This window comes from Emys orbicularis, chromosome 1 (genome assembly GCF_028017835.1).
Source record: "Emys orbicularis isolate rEmyOrb1 chromosome 1, rEmyOrb1.hap1, whole genome shotgun sequence".
Classification (NCBI taxonomy): Eukaryota; Metazoa; Chordata; order Testudines; family Emydidae; genus Emys; species Emys orbicularis.
Genome location: NC_088683.1, coordinates 118,888,372 through 118,908,041, shown reverse-complemented (window position 1 = coordinate 118,908,041; position 19,670 = coordinate 118,888,372). Strand labels below are relative to the sequence as shown.

At 46.8% G+C, this 19,670-nt stretch overlaps 1 protein-coding gene across 6 annotated transcripts in view; it reads right to left on the bottom strand.

Moving 5' to 3' along the window:
• Positions 1-9,463, bottom strand: part of BCL2L13 (BCL2 like 13) — a 94,393-nt gene extending 84,930 nt beyond the window's left edge. For 4 of the 6 annotated variants that reach the window (XM_065423640.1, XM_065423641.1, XM_065423636.1 and 1 more), the window contains exon 1: positions 9,331-9,463. The gene's annotated coding sequence lies outside the window, so the exon portion shown is untranslated. Of the gene's footprint in view, positions 1-6,020; positions 6,051-8,187; positions 8,326-9,330 lie in introns of all 6 variants that reach the window. The other 2 variants (XM_065423639.1, XM_065423637.1) reach the window with 2 other exon arrangements.
• Between the last annotated feature and the right edge of the window lie 10,207 nt (positions 9,464-19,670).

Here is a 19,670-nt window from a genome sequence, read left to right as displayed (position 1 = left end):
CTTTGCCTACTAATGCCTCAATCCAATATGACATTTCTTTCCTTTCTTTTCCACTCCAGTATCATCCAAAAAAGATATGGCTGGAGTAAAATGGAAAAGGGGATGGTGGGCGCTCTCTTACTTGCTTCAGACTGGAGAAACTTTTGTTTATGAAGGAACACAGTTAACTGGAAAACTAGGCTTAAAAGAGTTTAAGACCAGTTTGTTTCTACACATACATGAATTCGCCTGACATTTTTGTGGCTTTCTAATCACTTGCCTACAAAGTAGGAAACCACAAATTTTCTATTTTCATAAATGTTTTTCTCTTCCCCTGTTGCTGTGTGACAGACCAGCAGCAACAGAGAAAACTGATTATAGTGGAACTGCAAATCTGAGAACCTACAAAGTGCTGTTAAGTGCAGGAAAACTAACAAAGATTTCTCTCTCTAATCTCTCATTTATCGTAATCATTGTTTATGCTTGTAACAATAGATAAATTTTCAAATTGTGGTTTTTAAGCCAATAGTGTATCTCTAAACTTAAATCTGTGTAGTTCACTACTGCTTAGTTAGGGCCTTTACACAGGGTTTGAGAAGTTTACTTACCAATAACTGATAAGATAGTTTCACTTTGCTGTCTTGTCTCACACATTAGTTAGAGAGAAACTGACAGAACCTTGGCCTGTTTCACTACTGCCTGTAGTGCAGCCATGAAGTTCACCGGACTTGTGAATTTCATGTTGCAGCTGCTCCATAATGTTCCCTTTAGATACAATATCAGGAAACTGTGGGGGAGTAAGGGTGGAGAGAGAGCTCTCCTCTCCCCAATCCTTACTTCCCTGGGAACAGCTGAATTTTTTTGTTGTTTCTGCTGCTTCTCATAAGATTCCAGCACTGCTGCTACTCACACCTTATTGCACAATTAAACTGACAGAGGTCATCTCTCATTCACTTTAGTGTTCAAACAGCAGGAGCACATGGTTAACAGAGGAAAGGAATTCCACACCCTTTACCGGTGTCTCCCTCTGCAGGTGGGAGGGCATCTCCCTGACCAGTAGCAGGTTACGAGACTGAATTTCTCAGCCAGGCACTGTCTCTCGATGAGACAGAGATCCAAATATCTTCAATATAAACATCTGGCTGATCGACTTTTCCATTCCTACTACTTTTATGTATTTCACTTTATAAACCAGGGGTAGGCAACCTATGGCATAGGTGCCAAAGGCGACACGCAAGCTGATTTTCAGTGGCACTCACACTGCCCGGGTCCGGGCCACCGGTCCGGGGGGGCTCTGCATTTTAATTTAATTTTAAATGAAGCTTCTTAAACATTTTGAAACCTTATTAACTTTACATACAACAATAGTTTAGTTATATATTATAGACTTCTAGAAAGAGATCTTCTAAAAACGTTAAAATGTATTACTGGCACGCAAAACCTTAAATTAGAGTGAATAAATGAAGACTCGGCACAGCACTTCTGAAAGGTTGCCGACCCTTGTTATAAACGCTCAAATGAGAGAAAAATGAAAAAAATGTAAGGTCAAGAGAGCTAAAGTATGACAGCTGAGAAAGGGTAGCAACGAAAAAATTACCAGATCTCAGATGGAAATCACAGAAAAGAAAAGAGGTTCAAGGCAGATTTTAAAAAGATTTAGACTATTAGTGTCTATTTACTTATTTAAGTAAAATGAAGTGTGGATAACTATTTCCAATGGGAATCTAGTCAAGCAGCACAAGGAAGCCAACCACAATGGTCAGGGAATTCACGATCAATTTTAAAGTTAAAAAGCTCTCAATTGCTTCAAATGGTTATTTCCAAACTATAAGTAGTGCATGTTTTGCTGCTAGAGTGGACATCTAATGATGAAGCTGACAGTACACTCCAAAGATGGAGGCTACAGAAACAGCTATTTGACGGGTTCTGAATAGTTCTATCATTGTCAGGACTAGTGTGACAATTACTTTTAGCTAAAAAACAGCAAATTTAATGGTACAAATCTGGTTAGATTTATAGTAATGAAATCTTGTGAAAAACAGAGCACTACTTTAAGAGCCTTTTAGGCCATTCCTACTGTTTAAATTTCAGAATGCCTTGTGATCAGTACGGACAATGCATTACAGGGCCATAAGTACAGTCCATCCGGCAAATGATGCCGTTAAAAGAAAAAAAGTCTTCCTTTGTGTCCAAATGAGACATTAGAAGTAAGTTCTAAACCTCCTCATTATTGCAAAGGCAACCAAATTGTGGAAGATAAGCAAAAATAAAAGCTACACTGCTATAGAGCTGTTTTGAGGTAGTATGGAAAGGATAATAAACTTGACAATAAAAGATGCAAAAGGAAGGGAGTCAGTGGGGAATCAGTTAAACTATTCCTTTTGATCTTTAACACTTTCAAACTCATTTAGTATTAAAAGCAGTGTGGAGATCACTTTCATTTAGACTATACTCCGGGAAGCCCTGCCTCCTCTTGTGTATTTCAGAATGCCTGGAATAGTCCCCATGGTTGGCTCCTCTGCTGCAGAAATGATTGCAGCTGCAATTCATACACAAGTCTAATGGTGAGATACTTTCGAATCAACACTGGCATCTCTTCCCTCACACTCAATCTTACATTCATATAGCACCTTTCATCCTCAAGTGCTTTATAGACAACACTGTAAATAATGCTACACCCAGCACTAACAAAGTTTCTGGGGTGGAACAGCAGCTGTTACACAACACACAACTACAGCACTACACATTACGTGAAGAAAAGCACCACAGCTAATTAAAACTTCAAAGGAAATTTAGGTAGGCAGAGCATACTTTCATGAGATGGGTTAAACCTTGTTATGGTTTGAGTTAAAACTGCACTGAAATTGATGTGAAAGATGCCATTCTTCATCAAGCGTTTCCCAACACATTATGGAGCTTTTGTTCAATACTGTTTCACAGAACACCCCAGGTTCCCACCATTTCCTGCAGCACTTACATGGTTCCTTGGAGGTCTTTGGTTTGCAAACTGAACTGCACAGAATTGTGATTATCTTACATAACCTGAAAGAATTTCAAATGATATCTGGAGGAATCCAAGCACTATACTATAAATCATCTAAGAACAATTTTTAACAGAGGATGAGGCACTATCCTTAGATGAGATATCTGAGCCAGCATAGAAAGGAAGGAAGAGAGTCCACCAATACACAAAGAATGGGACTCCGTGGTGGTACAGGGAGCCACATACAAGACTTAAGCCTAATTCAAGAGAATTTCAGTACATGCTCAGCACCTCTAAAAAAAATCAGGTCATGGGTTGTTTGGAAAAGAGGTTTAAAATGTTTCCCTGTGGAGAGGATGAAAGAAAGAACTAGCCACACGTAAAAGATTTTGGGCGCTCCAACACTACAGTGATGACAGCATAAGAACCTGTATAGAACACCGAACAGTAGGAGTCTTCAGCTTTGCTGAGAAAACATCAGTGACAAACTTCAGAATCCAAAAGGTAGCATGTCAGAGTTATTGGTTGTTGCTGAAGAAGGGCCTACAATACAATAATGTGATTGCTCATTTTGATTATGGTGGTTTATAGTTAAGATTTTTTTCATTTATGAAGTGAAATAGAAAATACTGATTCTCATACTGCAGGCTTCACAGAAAAGGCCAGTTTTTAGAGTAAATTAAAAGACAAGAGAAGTGACAAGGCAAACCAGAGGAGGGAGGAAAAAGGAGCAGATACACTTATAAGAGAAGCAGACAAAATGTTCATCAAGACTGGCATCATTTCTGGAGCAGAGGAAACAGAGCTCAAAGTAAGAGCCGAGGTCAAATAAGCAGAGAATAGTGTTATGAAGTGCCTTAAAAGAAAGGGGGGGGGGAATTAAATGGATGCAATGGATTTAACACAAGAACAAGAGACTGATTACTCCTTATCAAAACAAAATGCAAGGGCTCAAATTCATTATTGTGAATGGCTAACAATACCGTTACTTCACAAAACCCAATACCCATTAAAATCTCTACATCTATTCAAGTTTGTGACCCATATTCCTCTCTCCCCACCTCGCATCAAGAAAAACCTCCATTATCTGTTTGACGTGGGCTCAGCCATTCAACTGACCTGGGAACTGGTGTGGTTAGCCAGACTGACATTTCCTCATGCAGTCTGTCGCATCCTAATCTGTAGCAGGGTCATACATCAATTACGTGACAATACACAAGCTACCCAATGAATACAATGTTTATAATCCTCTGGTGAAGGGGCTTTGCTATGTTTTAGCCCTCGCCTATTAGATGGGATTTCAGTGCACATTCAGCTTTCCATTTGCCTTACTAAACTTACAGTCAATATACAGCTATATTGAACTACTGTATTAAAGTACACTCTGCCAGATGTCACCAAGATTCACTGGGTATCCATTTAACTGTTATGGATCAGAGACCCACCTTATGTGTTTATAGCTACACTAACAGAATATTACAGGTTTTTTATTGCCAGGTTTATAAAGGATAATGGGAGACGACTACCCTTACAGCAGTCTATTTAACACTCTAGAAAAACACAGCCTCAAGCGTAGCAGCCCTGTTACGGCTTGTGTTCACTGCATAGTTAACTGAAGTTATAACTCAAGTGTTGCCTCTAAAGTTGCTGGCCCACCAGGGGGTCTAGTTTAGGGCTTGAGTAAGCACAGCTTGTCAGCTGCTAATACAATCACTCTGGGCTCTTCAAATATTTTTTTGCAGTGTGGCCACTCTCACACAAGCTAGGCTAACCTTTGTGATCGCTACAGTGATGACATAGCCTTAAAATTAAAATGATTTTTAAAGCAGCACACTTTTGAAATATTCCACAATTCTGAGCCCTCTCTCCAGCATAATACTTCAAAATAGTTATGAGTCTCAGTTCAGCCAGTTCACCCATTACACTGTATATCGCACCTTAATCTAAGATGTTGTATTTACATTGCACTTTTTATTAAAAACAACAGATCCCAAGGAGCTTCACTGGTCATAAACATTTGAGGATCATTCCCCATACCAGCACAACAAGAAAGTCAGTGAAATGCTCTACAAGTTCAGACACAATTTTTAACTGAAACTATAAGAGTGGACTAGTGTAGCGGTTCTCAAACTGGGGCCCCGAGTATTCCGGGGGTCTGCGAGTCATGTCCGAGGCCACCTCCCCCCTCCAAGTGCCTCCTGCACACTGCAGGGGAAGGGGTAGAAAGAGGCAGGGAAGAGGAGGGGCAGGGGTGCAGCAGGGGCAGAAAGAAGTGGGGTGGGGCTTAGGGGAAGAGGTGGAGTGGGGGCTAAGCATCCCCGGGGAAAATAAAAACCAGCTTGGGGATCCGCTACAAATTTTAAATCAAAATAGGGGTCCTCAGGCTGCTAAAGTTTCAGAACCACTGGACTAGTGGATTGATTTAAATGAAGGTATTAAAATCATTATTTAAATCACCAAGTGGAAAACGTTGATTTTAATAATCAATTTTAATCAACTTTTCCATTTATATGTCAGTTATTTTCTAAAGCAGTGGTCCCCAAACTTTTTACCTCATGCCCCCCTGCTTACCCCTGTCTGCACCCCCCTCCTCCCCGAGCCGGGAGTGGGGCTACAGCTCAGGGGGGTGCAGGGGACATGGATGGGGTAAAGGGGCCAAGGCTGGAGGCAGGAGAGGAGCCTTGGCCGGGGCTGGCAGCCCGGGCCCCAGGCGTGGAACTGGGGCCAGGAAAAGAGCTGGGTGGTGATCCCTCCCGACGTGGGGGCTGGACTGGGCCCCAGTCGCGCCCCCGCAGTTTGGGGACCTCCATTCTAAAGAAAGGTGAATTCTCACTGGTTGTTGTAACCATTAAAACACGTTTATTAACAACTAAATAGAGCCTTTACGCTACATCTGGTACATCTTTTTGCTACATTGAAGGGTACATTATAACTACATATATTTGTTTAAGAAATTATATAGCTTAATATTTTCAGATTCTTATTATACATTTTTAGTATGTTAGGAAATGGTTAATGATGTATTGCTTATTTACTACATAATTAACTTTTTGCTCACAATTTGTGTCAAGCTGCATTCGGGTCAAAGCTGGAATTTAAATGCACAAAACAGCATATAAATTTATTTTTATTAACAAAACAACCTTATATGTTTTGGATACCTAAACTTCTCTTATCAGAACATGTTTCACATTTACAACATTTACAATTTAAAACCTAAGTTTAGGTCTTAACATTTTATATTAAATTCAGATTTCATTTTCCACAGGTTTATTTTTCAAAAGAAAAAATGTAATTTAAATAACAAAATCAAGAAATCCAATTTAAATTTAAAATCATTTTTTATATTAAAAAATCATCACTTTTTTCCACCCTGGTTTAACCTGGCAGTATTGGTCTCCGAGAATGTCTCCATCTGCTAGAATTCCCCATAGCACCTGCTTTTGCAGGAGTTGGAAAATAACCACACACATCTTGAGGTATTGCTACTCTGGCCACATCTACACTGTGTGTGTTACAGCAGCATAGCTAAGGTGCCATAGCTCCGTTGCTGTCTCCCGTAGTGCAGATACAGACTACAGCAACGGAAAGGGTTTTTCACGCTGTAGGAACTCCACCTCCCCAAGCAATGGCACCCTAGGTTGACGGAAGCATTCTTCCATTGACTTAGCTGCATCCATACCAGAGGTTCAGTTGGTAGAGATATGGCGTTCAGATGTGGATTTTTCACACCCTTTGGCACCGTAGCTATGTCGACCTACGTTTTAGGTGTAGACCAGGCCTAAATGACACTAACTGGTTTTAGTAAATGGTCAAAAATTCAGCAGAATTTAAACATTTCAGTTCCTACTGGAAATGAATCAATATTTCATCTATTACTATTTCTCAAGTTGTTTTGTAGTGGTATTGTAGTCATGTTGGTCCCAGGACAGATAGGTGAAGTAATATCTTTCATTGGACCAGCTTCTGTTGGTGAAAGAGACAAGCTTTGGAGCTACACAGAGCTCTTCTTCAAAGCTCAGTGTAGCTGGAAACCTTGGCCTTGGCTACACTTGCGGATTCACAGCGCTGCTGCGGCAGCGCTGTGAAGCGCGAGTGTAGTCGCGCCGCCAGCGCTGCGAGACAGCTCTCGCAGCGCTGCGAGACAGCTCTCGCAGCGCTGCGAGACAGCTCTCGCAGCGCTGCAAGTACTCCACCTCTCCGAGGGCAATAGCTTGCAGCGCTGCAGGCGCTGATTACACTGGCGCTTTACAGCGCTGCACTCGCTGCGCTCAGGGGGGGTGTTTTTTCACACCCCTGAGCGCAGCAAGTGCAGCGCTGTGAATTGCCAGTGTAGCCAAGGCCCTTGTCTCTTTCACCAGTGAAGCTAGTCCAAAAAAAAAATATATATATATATTACCCCACCCATCTTGTCTCTGTTTCTCAAGTGACACTTAATAGATGGAGGTACTTGAAAAACAGTAAAAAGCTCTGTGGTAGTCATTTATTTGGGGTGTGGTTTTAGTTAACCTTATAATGCTCATTTAATTACATTCTCCCATACACAAATGGCTTGATTTTTTTTAAAAGAACAATTAAATGACCTAATGAAGAGGTTCTCAATCTTTTGCAAACTTTGACCTTAAACCATGATGTTGATAAATCATTAAAACCCCAATTTCCATTAACTTAAGTATTACAGTTTTCACTCATTTTTAGTAGTTTGCAATGCCATTTAATTTCATGTTGCATTAATTAAAAATAGTTAAAACATAAGTTAATCAACTGGTATATTAATTTAAAAACATTCACACAAATATAATCCGTGGGATAGCTGCGCAGTCCTTTCAGAATGCACAGATACTCTAGTGGTGAGTGAGGTATAAATATCTCTATAGATAGAGAAATGTCAAGAGGCGAATCAAAGCAATAAGTCAGTCAGTAAGGTAGGAATGAACAGAAATCATATGCCTGTATGCTATATCAGCACACACACTCCAATGCAGGCACATATACCTGTGCAGCCAATAGTCACATCCTTCGGCCACCTGATCTATATGCTACCGAATCATTTGCCATTCAGATCCTCCACACTATTCCTTGTGTTTACATTTTAAACTTCCCTCCAAAATTATCCATTAGAGATAGTTAGATATTTGATATTTCAATACTCAAAGCTCATTCACTTGCAAAAAACCCAGCACACCTGTCCAATTTATTTGAACATTAACATTTGATCGACATACCTGGTCTGTTAAATGTGTGCACAGAGATTTCACTCAGTTTAGTAAGATCACTAGAAATGGCATATTATGGGTGTTGTAACGATGCTCACTCTGTAATACGGTGACCCCATTAAACAGAAAGAGTGGGTGTTTATATTCCTGTAAAAACAATGAGGAGTCCGGTGGCTCCTTAAAGACTAACAGATTTATTTGGACATAAGCTTTTGCTGGTAAAAAAAAACAACAACAACAAAACTTCTTCAGATGTATTGTACACTTCTTCTGTACAATGTTATGTGTCTTTGACTAAAAGCTCACTGAGGGAACCACTGCTGTGTTTCTAATAATTACAGGGCAAGGATTCCTGAACTTGTTAAAACTTGCTAAATAAACCGTGAAAAAGAACTGCCCCTTACAGGGTTTCTGGCACGTCCCCCTCCAAGCACCTGGTACAGGTTGATACGCAGACAGGGCTGTAGACGAGCTGGACCCCAGGTCTGGCACGGTGTTTCCCCCTCTCCCGAAGGGAGAAATCAGTCAGCCACGCGGCCATGGGGACCCCGTGCAGGAGGGGCCGAGCCGGGGCTCAGGACCTGCTCTCGGAAGGGCAGAGCGCGGGGCTGGGGAGGTGCCAGCCTAGGGCACGGCGGGGCCGCCAGCTGCAGCGCCAGGCTCCTCACCTGTGGCACCAGCGCTGCTGGGCGGCCCGGGGCGAGGAGCGCTCGGGCCAGCCTTCGCCACGGGCCTCCGCTCAGTCAGCGCCGGGGGGGGGGGGGGGCGCACGTCCTTCAGCCACCGCATCCCAAACAGTCCCCCGCGCGCAGACACACGGGAGGGCGAGGGTCACATCGCAGGGCGCAGCCCCCTCCCCACCGAGACGTGAGGCAACCAGTGGGGGGGAGGTGGTAGCTGGAGAGGTCTGGGGGGGAGCTCCCCCCGCCCCGTCACCGGTACGGACACTGCCCCCCCCTCCCCCGCCGCCACGGCTCGCGGGCAGCTCGTGACCGCCCCTCCCCTCGCTCGTCCTCTCCCCCCTGTGAAAGTTCTCCAGGCACCGAGTTCGAACCCGGGGGGCGCCACGCGGAACCGCCACCCTCCTCGCCACGAGCCGCGCGCGCGCCGAGGAGGGGAGTGAGGGGCGCGCGTAGAGTGCAGACCCCTTACCTGAGTCTCGCGAGGCGGCGGCAGCGGACGCGCGGCGCTGCCTCCAACCTGTGCGTGCGCGCTGCGCTCCCAGCTGCCCTAAATTACAGACGCCGCCATGATGGAGGGGGGGAGCGAAAGGGCATCAGGTAACGTTAGCGTGGTCACGTCAGGGGGGAACCGGAAGGACAGTTCGCGTCATGTGACCTCCACTCGGCGGCGATAGCAAACACCTTTCCTCAAGCCAATGGGTAACTTCCGCCTCGGTACCTGTCATGGCGGCGGTGAGGGTGGTTAGGTGTCAGCCTAACTCGCTGCCCCGATAGAGCCGGGCTTCTCCCACCCAACTGGCCCTCATGGAGCTGGGCTGGGATCATCTGTCCCTGCGTCCTCCTGTCTCATTAATATTTCCAATATTTTAAATCTTTCTCAGCTCCAAAATCCAGAACAAAAAAAACACACTCCCTGCCCCAACTCCACCTCACCAAAACGTGCTCTCCCACCCAACTAAAATATATGCCCCCCACCCCAAGAAAACTAAGTGTCCCTACTGACTGTGCCAAAAATCGTCACCCAGCTGAGCAAATAATTCACCAGGGTGCAGCAAAAAAAGACACTGCATTGCAACACAGGGTTGCTTGCTATTATTTTTATTATTATTTGTTAAGCAGCAACTGCTTGGTCTATGTTGGTTAGAAAGGCATCGCTCCAAGAAGCAGCTTTTAATAACGCTCCCAAATGTAATACGCACTACAAATGCTTCATGTGACCTGTGAACAGTCCACAAGTGGATCACTTGGAGAAAACTGACACCATCCCCAAACACCAAAGTAGTTGTCAGCCCTACCCAACAAGCTTAGGCCTGATCTACACTACAATCCATGCAACAAACCTCGATGCCAACTCTTCCCACATATCTACACCAGCGACACCATCACAGGTCCTAACCAGATCAGCTACAACATCACCGGTTCATTCACCTGCTCGTCCACCAATGTTATATACGCCATCATGTGCCAGCAATTCCCCTCTGCTATGTACATCGGCCAAACTGGACAGTCCCTACGTAAAAGGAGAAATGGACACAAGTCAGATATTAGGAATGGCAATATACAAAAACCTGTAGGAGAACACTTCAACCTCCCTGGACACACAATAGCAGATTTAAAGGTAGCCATCCTACAGCAAAAAAACTTCAGGACCAGACGTCAAAGAGAAACCGCTGAGCTTCAGTTCATTTGCAAATTTGACACCATCAGCTCAGGATTAAACAAAGACTGTGAATGGCTAGCCAACTACAAAAGCAGCTTTTCCTCCCTTGGTGTTCACACCTCAACTGCTAGAAGAGGGCCTCATCCTCCCTGACTGAACTAACCTCGTTATCTCTAGACTGATTCTTGCCTGATATTTATACCTGCCTCTGGAAATTTCCATTACATGCGTCTGACGAAGTAGGTATTCACCCACGAAAGCTTATGCTCCAATACATCTGTTAGTCTATAAGGTGCCACAGGACTCTTTGCTGCTTTTTACAGATCCAGACTAACACGGCTACCCCTCTCATACACTACAAACTTAGGTTGACATAAGCCGCATTAAGTCAATCTAGTAATATATGTGTCCACACTACTGAGTCCTTTCCATTGACCTAAGTAGCCTGTAAAGTCAACTTCTATACTCCATCTCCGCGAGAGGCGTAGCGCTTGATTTGACATCCATGGGTCAACATGAGGATAGTGTAGACACTGTGTTGTGTAATTCAAATTAATTGGCCTCCAGGAGGTGTCCCACAGTGCTCCGCTGTGACCGCTCTGGAGAGTACTTTCAACTCCACTGCACCGTCAGCCAGGTACACGGGAAACAGACACTTTGCTGTTAAAGCCCTGGGAACTTTTGAATTTTAATTTCCTGTTTGATCAGCATAGAGAGCTCGCCAGCACAACTGATCATGGAGACTCAAGGCTGCAAACACGCTCCAGCATAGAGTACGCAGGAGGTGGTGGATCTTATTGCTGTCTGGGGAGAAGAATCTGTGCAGGCAGAGCTTCAGTCCAGCAGAAGAAACGCTGACATTTATGCCAAGATTGTGCAGGGCATGGGGGAGAAGGGCTACACCAGGAACACGCAGCAGTGCCTCATGAAAATAAAGGAGCGTACCAGAAGACAAGGGAGGCAAACAGTCGTTCTGGTTCTGCCCAACAGACATGCCACTTTTATGAGGAGCTGCTTGCGATTCTCAGCGGCAACTGGACAACTACCCCACAACGCTCAGTGGATACCTCCCAGGAGCCCCGGGCGACCTCGAGCAACAATGAGGAGGACATTGTTGACAAGGAAGAGGAGGAGAATGTAAGGTAGGCAAGCGGAGGATCCATTCTCCCCGACAGCCAAGAACTGTTTTTAACCCTGGAACCCATCTCTTCACAGGACCAATTGGCAGCGGAGCATGATGCCGGGGAAGGTACCTCTTGTGAGTACACATTTCCAATCAAACTGTAGGGGTTACATGCTATTATTTTTTATGTTTAATCTGAACAAAAATGTAGATGTAGTGGGTATTGGTGGTCATTCCAGCTATGAAGAGGGTGCTCTCTGAAAAAGACTATTTATGTGCACAGGGATGGCGTGGGAATCTTCCATGGAGATCTCTAGGAAGTTTTCATGGAGGTATTCTGCAATCCTTTGTAGAAGGTTTTTGGGAAGGGCTGCCTTATTTTGTCTATCACAGTAGGACACTTTCACGCGCCACTCCAGTATTAACTCTACTGACATAATTGCAGCACACAGCATTCCAGCATAAGGACCAGGTCTGTACCCAGACGCTTGCAGCATCTGCTCCCTTGCCACCCCTGTTACCCTCAGGAGAGTGATATCTAGGGTTACCATATTTCAGCAAGCAAAGAAGAGGACGGGAGGAGCCCCGCCCTAGCCCCGCCCCTGTCCTGCCCTAACCCCGCCCCTGCCCCTCCCACTTCCCGCCCCCCTCAGAACCCCCAACCCTCCCCCCCGCTCCTTGTCCCCTGACTGCCCCTTCCTGGGACCCCTGCCCCTAACTGCCCCCCAGGACTCCACCCCCTACCTAAGCCTCCCTGCCTCTTGTCCCCTGACTGCCCCCTCCTGAGACCCTCCCCCCATCCTAACTGGCCCCCTAGGACCCTACCCCCTACCTGTACCCTGACTGCTCCAACCCTTATCCACACCCCCACCCCCAGACAGACCCCTGGGACTCCCACGCCCCATCCAACCACTCCCCACCCCCTGACAGCCCCCCCCAGAACTCCCGACCCATCTAAACCCCTCTGCTCCCTGTCCCATTGACTGCTCCGATCCCTCTCCCCACTCCTGCCCCCTGACAGTCCCCCCCAGAACTCCCAACCCCCCCCTCGCTCCTTGTCCCCTGACTGCCCCCTCCTGGGACCCCTGCTCCTAACTGCCCTCCAGAACCCCACCCCCTACCTAAGCCTCCCTGTTCCTTATCCCCTAACTGCCCCCTCCTAAGACCCCCCCCTAACTGCCCCGCAGGACCCTACCCCCTACCTGTACCCTGACTGCCCAAAACCTTATCCACACCCTCCCTCAGAAAGCCCCCCCCGAACTCCCGACCCCCCCCCGTCTCTTGACTGCCCCATCCAAAACCTCCCTGCCCCTTCTCCGACCCCCTGGCCCCCTTGTTGTTGGCCTTCGCCTAATGTCTCTGTGAACTTGCTCAGGAACGGCCTGAGCCGTTTGTCCCGGCAGGCTGGCTGGCAGGGGAGGAGGAGCGGGGGAGGAGCTCCAGACTGCCGGAGGCGATCTGCAAATGCAGGGAGGGAGTGATCTCTGCTGCAGGGGAGAGGAGGAGGGGCTCTCTCTGGCTGTCGGAGCCTCATGTAAGTGGCACCATCCATCCGGCTGCCCTGTTAGCTGCGCGCGCTCTGCAGGGGGGTGGGGGGGGGAAGTCCGGACATTTACAAATTCCCCCCGGATGCTATTTTTAGCTCAAAAATCCGGACATGTCCGGGGGAATCCGGACTAATGGTAACCCTAGTGATATCGCATAGGGTCACCTAGGAGAAACGGGGGGAAGTTTTCAATGCTAGCCCTTAAACCGCAAACAATTCAACAAGTAATCCGCCCCCCATTTGGTGAAATATGAGTCATGCAACCACGCTTTCCCAAACGTGCCGTCATTGGAAGGGATCACCGTGTATTGCAAGCAGCATTGGAAAAAAAGGGGGGAGGGGCTGTTTGTCTCCCTTCCCCCCTCCCTCCCGCCCCGCCCCAGTGCCATGCCGCTTTTGTAACAAACTATTTGGGGGGCTTTACACTGGTGCCTGTCCTCAAGCACCACCCAGGTTGCTATGGGAAAGGGGGCTTTTCTCAAGTTCCAACCTGTGATCCCAAGGATGTCTTCACAAAAGCAACAGCACAAGACCTCTTGCCCATGCCTTGTGGCCTTACTCACCATGGCTGGAGCAGCAAACCGACTCTTGCAATAGCCGGTGGTTGTGATTATTTTGTGGCTTTCAGTGAAGTGTATTGAGGGGTGGGGTTTTTTTATTAAAAAAAAACAAAACCTTGCACCAGAAACAATGTATGCACTGTCAATGCTACTCTTGTGCTTTGCATTCCTTGCAGCTGAAACCTTGTCCCTCGGCGCATCCTCCACACTGGGACAGTGAGTTTCCCAGATTAGAAGGCAGAAAAAGAAGACTTTGGAGGACACGTTCAATGAGTTAATGCACGCCTCAGGGAGTGACAAGACGGAGCTCAGAGCATGGAGGATTACACTGTCCGAGGACATGGACAGGGAGGACAGGAGAGCATGCAGGGAACAAGAGCGTGCCATGCAGGAAGAGATGCTGCGGATTATGAAGGAGCAGTCAGACATATTGAGGCATCTGGCTGAGGTTTAAGAAAGGCAGCTGGATGTTAGAGTCCCTCTGCAGCCTATGCTGAACCTGCTGCCATCGTCGCTCAGGTCTACATCCTCCTCTCCCAAATGTCCTATGAGGCGGGGGGGGGGGGGGGAAGTTTGGTATCCCTTGCACTCAACGCCAGGGGAGGGTACAAGGACCAGAAGGTGCCCATTCCCACACTTTTGATTGTTATTGTAGTGCAGGGTTTCTCAAACAGGGGTCGCCGCTTGTGTAGGGAAAGCCCCTGGCGGGCCGGGCCGGTTTGTTTACCTGCCCTGTCCGCAGGTCCGGCCGATCGCGGCTCCCACTGGCCGCGGATCGCTGCTCTGGGTCAATGGGAGCTGCTGGAAGCAGCGTGGGCCTGAGACTTACTGGCCGCCGCTTCCAGCAGCTCCCATTGGCCCAGAGCAGCGATCCGCGGCCAGTGGGAGGTGCGATCGGCCGGACCTGCGGACGGGGCAGGTAAACAAACCGGCCCGGCCCGCCAGGGGCTTTCCCTACACAAGCGGCGACCCCTGTTTGAGAAACCCTGTTGTAGTGCATCTGTAAGCAAGCTTTCCTTGTTTCTCCCCACACAGTGTTATCAGCCCTTTTGCCCCAGGTTATCTTAGGCCAGGTCTACACTACCGCGGTAGTTCGACGGCTGGCAATCGAAGTTCCGGGTTCGATTTATCGCGTCTGGTCTGGACGCGATAAATCGATCCCGGAAGCGCTCGCCGTCGACTGCGGTACTCCAGCTCGGCAAGAGGAGTACCGCGGAGTCGACGGGGAGCCTGCCTGCCGCGTGTGGACCGCGTCTGAACCGCGGTAAGTTCGAACTAAGGTATGTCGACTTCAGCTACGTTATTCACGTAGCTGAAGTTGCGTACCTTAGTTCGAATTTGGGGGTTAGTGTAGACCAGGCCTTACTTTTATTTGTTGTCTCTGTGTGTTTGTGTGCATAATAAAATTTAAGGGATTGAGGAAAAAAGGCTCTATATTCATTCCACACAAGGTGGTTGGTGGGGGTGGAGTTTACAGGGGAGAAAATGCAATAGAGGGGACAGTTTGGTAAGGAAGAACATAGATAAGTATCACATTACTCTGGCTCATTGCTGAAACTGGCTTTCAAAACCTCATGGAGAGCAGAGCCCCTTGATGTGCTCTTCTTATTGCCCTGGTGTCTGGTTGCTCAAAATTGGCTGCCAGGCGATCTGCCTCAACCCCTCACCCTGGCAGAAACTTTTCTCCCTTTGTTTCAAAGATATTATGGAGCACAGAAGGTAGCAATAACAATACAGATATTGCTTTCACTGAGATCTAACCTAGTAAACAAACAGTGCCAGCAACCTTTATCAGGGGATAGCCGTGTTTGTCTGTATCCACAAAAACAACAAGGAGTCTGAAGAAGTGAAGTTTTTTACTCACGAAAGCTTATGCCCAAATAAATCTGTTAGGGTATGTCTACACTACGGGATTAATCCGAATTTACAGAATTCAATTTTTGGCAACTGATTGTATAAAGTCGAGTGTAAGCGGCCACACTAAGCAAATTAATTTGGCGGTGTGCGTCCATGTACCGAGGCTAGCGTCGACTTCCGGAGCGTTGCACTGTGGGTAGCTATCCCATAGCTATCCCATAGTACCCGCAGTCTCCTCCGCCCATTGGAATTCTGGGTTGAGATCCCAATGCCTGATGGGGCAAAAAACATTGTCGTGGGTGGTTCTGGGTACATCCTCCCCCTTCCTCCGGGAAAGCAACAGCAGACAACCTTTTTGCACCTTTTTCCTGGGTGAACAGTGCAGACGCCATACCGCGGCAAGCATGGAGCCCGCTCAGCTCAAGACAGCAGTCATGAACATTGTAAACACCTCGCGCGTTATCGTGCAGTTTATGCTGAACCAGAACCTGCAAAACCAGGCGACGAGGAGTAGTTCTGCTAGCACGGAATCCTCTCCCCATATAGCGATCAGATCCAGTACCTCCCGTACGGTCCATGCTGGTGCTCTTTTTCGATTCTCGGACTGCATGGTTACCTGTGCTGATGAGCTCTGCATGGTCACCTGTGCTCTCCACGCTGGGCAAACAGGAAATGAAATTCAAAAGTTCGCAGGGCTTTTCCTGTCTACCTGGCCAGTGCATCCGAGTTCAGATTGCTGTCCAGAGCGGTCACAATGGTGCACTGTGGGATAGCTCCCGGAGGCCAATACCGTCGAATTGCGGCCACACTAACCCTAATTCGAAATGGCAATACCGATTTCAGCACTACTCCCCTCGTCGGGGAGGAGTACAGATATCGATATTAAGAGCCCTTTATATTGAAGTAAAGGGCTTCGTTGTGTGGACGGGTGCAGGGTTAATTTGGTTTAATGCTGCTAAATTCGAGATAAACTCGTAGTGTAGACCAGGCCTTAGTCTTTAAGGTGCCACCGGACTCCTAGCAACCTTTTAAACGTTGTGACAAAGTTCCTCCTCTATCTTGGTGGGTCCTGCGCTTATTGGCGGATTTTCTTGCCTCAGAGATTCACTATGTGGGTTGGGGAACATCCCAGAGACCTTCCCCTCTGGAAGAACCCACAGTCCAGGTCAATTGGGAGGTTTGGGGGGAACCCGGGCCCGCCCTCTACTCCGGGTTCCAGCCCAGGGCCCTGTGGACTGCAGCTGTCTATAGTGCCTCCTGTAACAGGTGCATGACAGCTAAAACTCCATGGGCTACTTCCCCATGGCCTCCTCCAAACACCTCCCTTATTCTCACCACAGGACCTTCCTCCTGGTGTCTGATAACGCTTGTGCTCCTCAGTCCTTCAGCAGCACACCCTCTCAGCTCCTTGTGCCTCTTGCTCCCAGCTCCTCACACTCACACCACAAACTGAAGTGAGCTCCTTTTAAAACCCAGGTGCCCTGATTAGCCTGCCTTAATTGATTCTACCAGCTTCTTCTTAATTGGCTCCAGGTGTCCTAATTAGCCTGCCTGCCTTAACTGGTTCTAGCAGGTTCCTGATTACTCTAGTGCAGCCCCTTCTCTGGTCACTCAGGGAACAGAAAACTACTCATCCAGTGACCAGTATATTTGCCCTCTACCAGACTCCTGTACCCCACTGGTCTGGGTCTGTCACAACATCCAAAGGCACTTTCCACCATCATTCTACACTTGCTCGCCTATGGTTGAACCGGTCCTTGCTGCTGTCCAGGCTGCCGATGTACAGCTTCATGAGCCATGGGAGCCCTGAAAACTTGGATCACAACAGATCCCACAGTAGATTTACCCACTCAAAATTGATGCCCCACTGACCGGTAGCAGTTTAGCATTGCAAGCTTCAGCAGAGCTATCACCACTCGTTTCTCCACTGTCAGAGCAGCGCTCATTTTAGTATTGCTGCGCTTCAGGGCTGGGGAAAGTTCTTCATGCAGTTCCTGGAAAGTGGCCTTACGCATTCAAAAGTTCTGCAGCCACTGCTCATCATCCCATAGCTGTATAACGATGTGGTCCCACCAGTCAATGCTTGTTTCCTGGGCCCAGAAACAGTGCTCTACCATGCCAAGGTGATGTGTGACTGTCACCAGCAACTGCGAATTGCTCTGCTCTGTCTTCCAGCAGGGCTGCTAGAGTGGCGTTGCATTGTTCCACGCAGCAGCTCCAGTATTGGCTGTGTAAATACTGCAAGATAAGGCGTGAGGTGTTTGTAATGCTAACAACAACAGTGTACAACCGAGCGGGGTCCATGCTTATCATGCTATGGCATCGGTGCGGGTAACCCAGGCTTACGAAAAAAGGCACAAAAAAGGCTTGGTTTGTTTGATGTTGATTCCAGGGAGTGAGGGAGGTAAGTGCATCATGGGAGGCTAGTGCCATGTTCCCATAACCACCTGCATCAATGTTTTGGTCCCATAAGGCATTGCAAGCCCAACCCAAAATTCCACTTGGCTACGTGCACTGTGGGATAGCTACCCACAGTGCAGTGCTCCGTGTGTCGATGCAAGCCCTGTTAGGAAGGATGTACTCCACCAACACAATGAACATAGTGTGGACACACAAGATTGACTTGCTTAAATCGGAGGCTTGATGTCGACTTACATAAAGTTGACTTAACTTTGTAGTGTAGACATGGCCTTAGCTTACTCAGCCTCAAATCACTTATGCGTCCCACAAAATATTATGCTGTGAAGATGCATTTTCCACATGGTGATGTTTTCATACAAAACAAGGACATTGTGCAAAAATAGGATTATTTTTTTATTGACATGCACTAGGAGAAATACCATAATATCACACTATGCCAGTTGAAAAAGTGGCAAGCCTATGTAAGACCCAAATTTGTCTTCATCCCTCACAAACTTGTAGACGCTTGTACACTAATTTTAGGCTTGATATCCTGTATAGGTTTCAGAGACTAGAGGATGACATGATCTCCAACACTTAAATGTTCATACTTCAGCTGGTATAGCACTTTTAGAGTTCAATAAATAGTTTGTAAACTGTGCCACTAGGTGGCAACATAATCTCTCTCTCTTACACAATTTACAGGCAGACTTGGAGCTGCTAGAGGCATTCCATGTGCACTGTCAGCACCAAATACGGAGTATAAAGTGGTTTGACTTTGAGTGAAATGTCACAATTGTGCAGAGATCTGTCCTTCCTTCAATCACTCATTTTATTAAAAAGTGGTGTTGCATGCTCATCAGCCATGTCACGTGGATGGACAAACAAAACACCACCTCACACTGTGTTCTCAAACTCCCTGGGGACATGTGAAAGGGTCCACGCTCTGACCCTACCTAGTGCCACTCATGAGGCCTCTCCACAGATTTGTGGATTTGCAGGATTGAGCCAGATCTGGGAACTTCACTACATGATGGCTGGTGCAATGCCATCAACCTGGTCACTCTGGTCGGTGCAACCGTCTTCAGTACAGTATGTATGTTTATGATGATTACACACACAAGAACATCTCATATTCCATCCACTAGAGAGCAGTGGTACACATACCTGTTACGGTGGAAAAAATAAAAAAATATATAATTCCAGCGGGAAATTTGGTAATCTTGACAATTGTATACTTGGTGGTAATCTTTTTAGGAAATTCTGCAGAAAAAAGTTACTTGAAATAATGATGACAGAAGCTTTTACAAAAGGATAACTGCATGTCTGTGATCCAGTCCACATAGGTACAGGTTATAGTTTACAGAATTTCTGGAGAGCTAAGAAAGAAGAAGATAATGGCAAGTCTGGGATCTTTTTTTAAAACGAAGTACATGGAGAGAGTAAGGTATGGAAACTTTGTTTGGACAAACAACACTAAATATAATACTGTTCTGATTCTTTGTGAAGTTACTTTCAACGTGATCATGTTATAATGTCCAAGTTGCTTCCTACACTAGAAACTCCTGAACTTTAAAAAAAATCTGTGTATAATATGTTCTTCTGCATTTAATGACTTGACAACTTTCATAAAGATTAAAGATGAATTCAAATAGCTGCCATA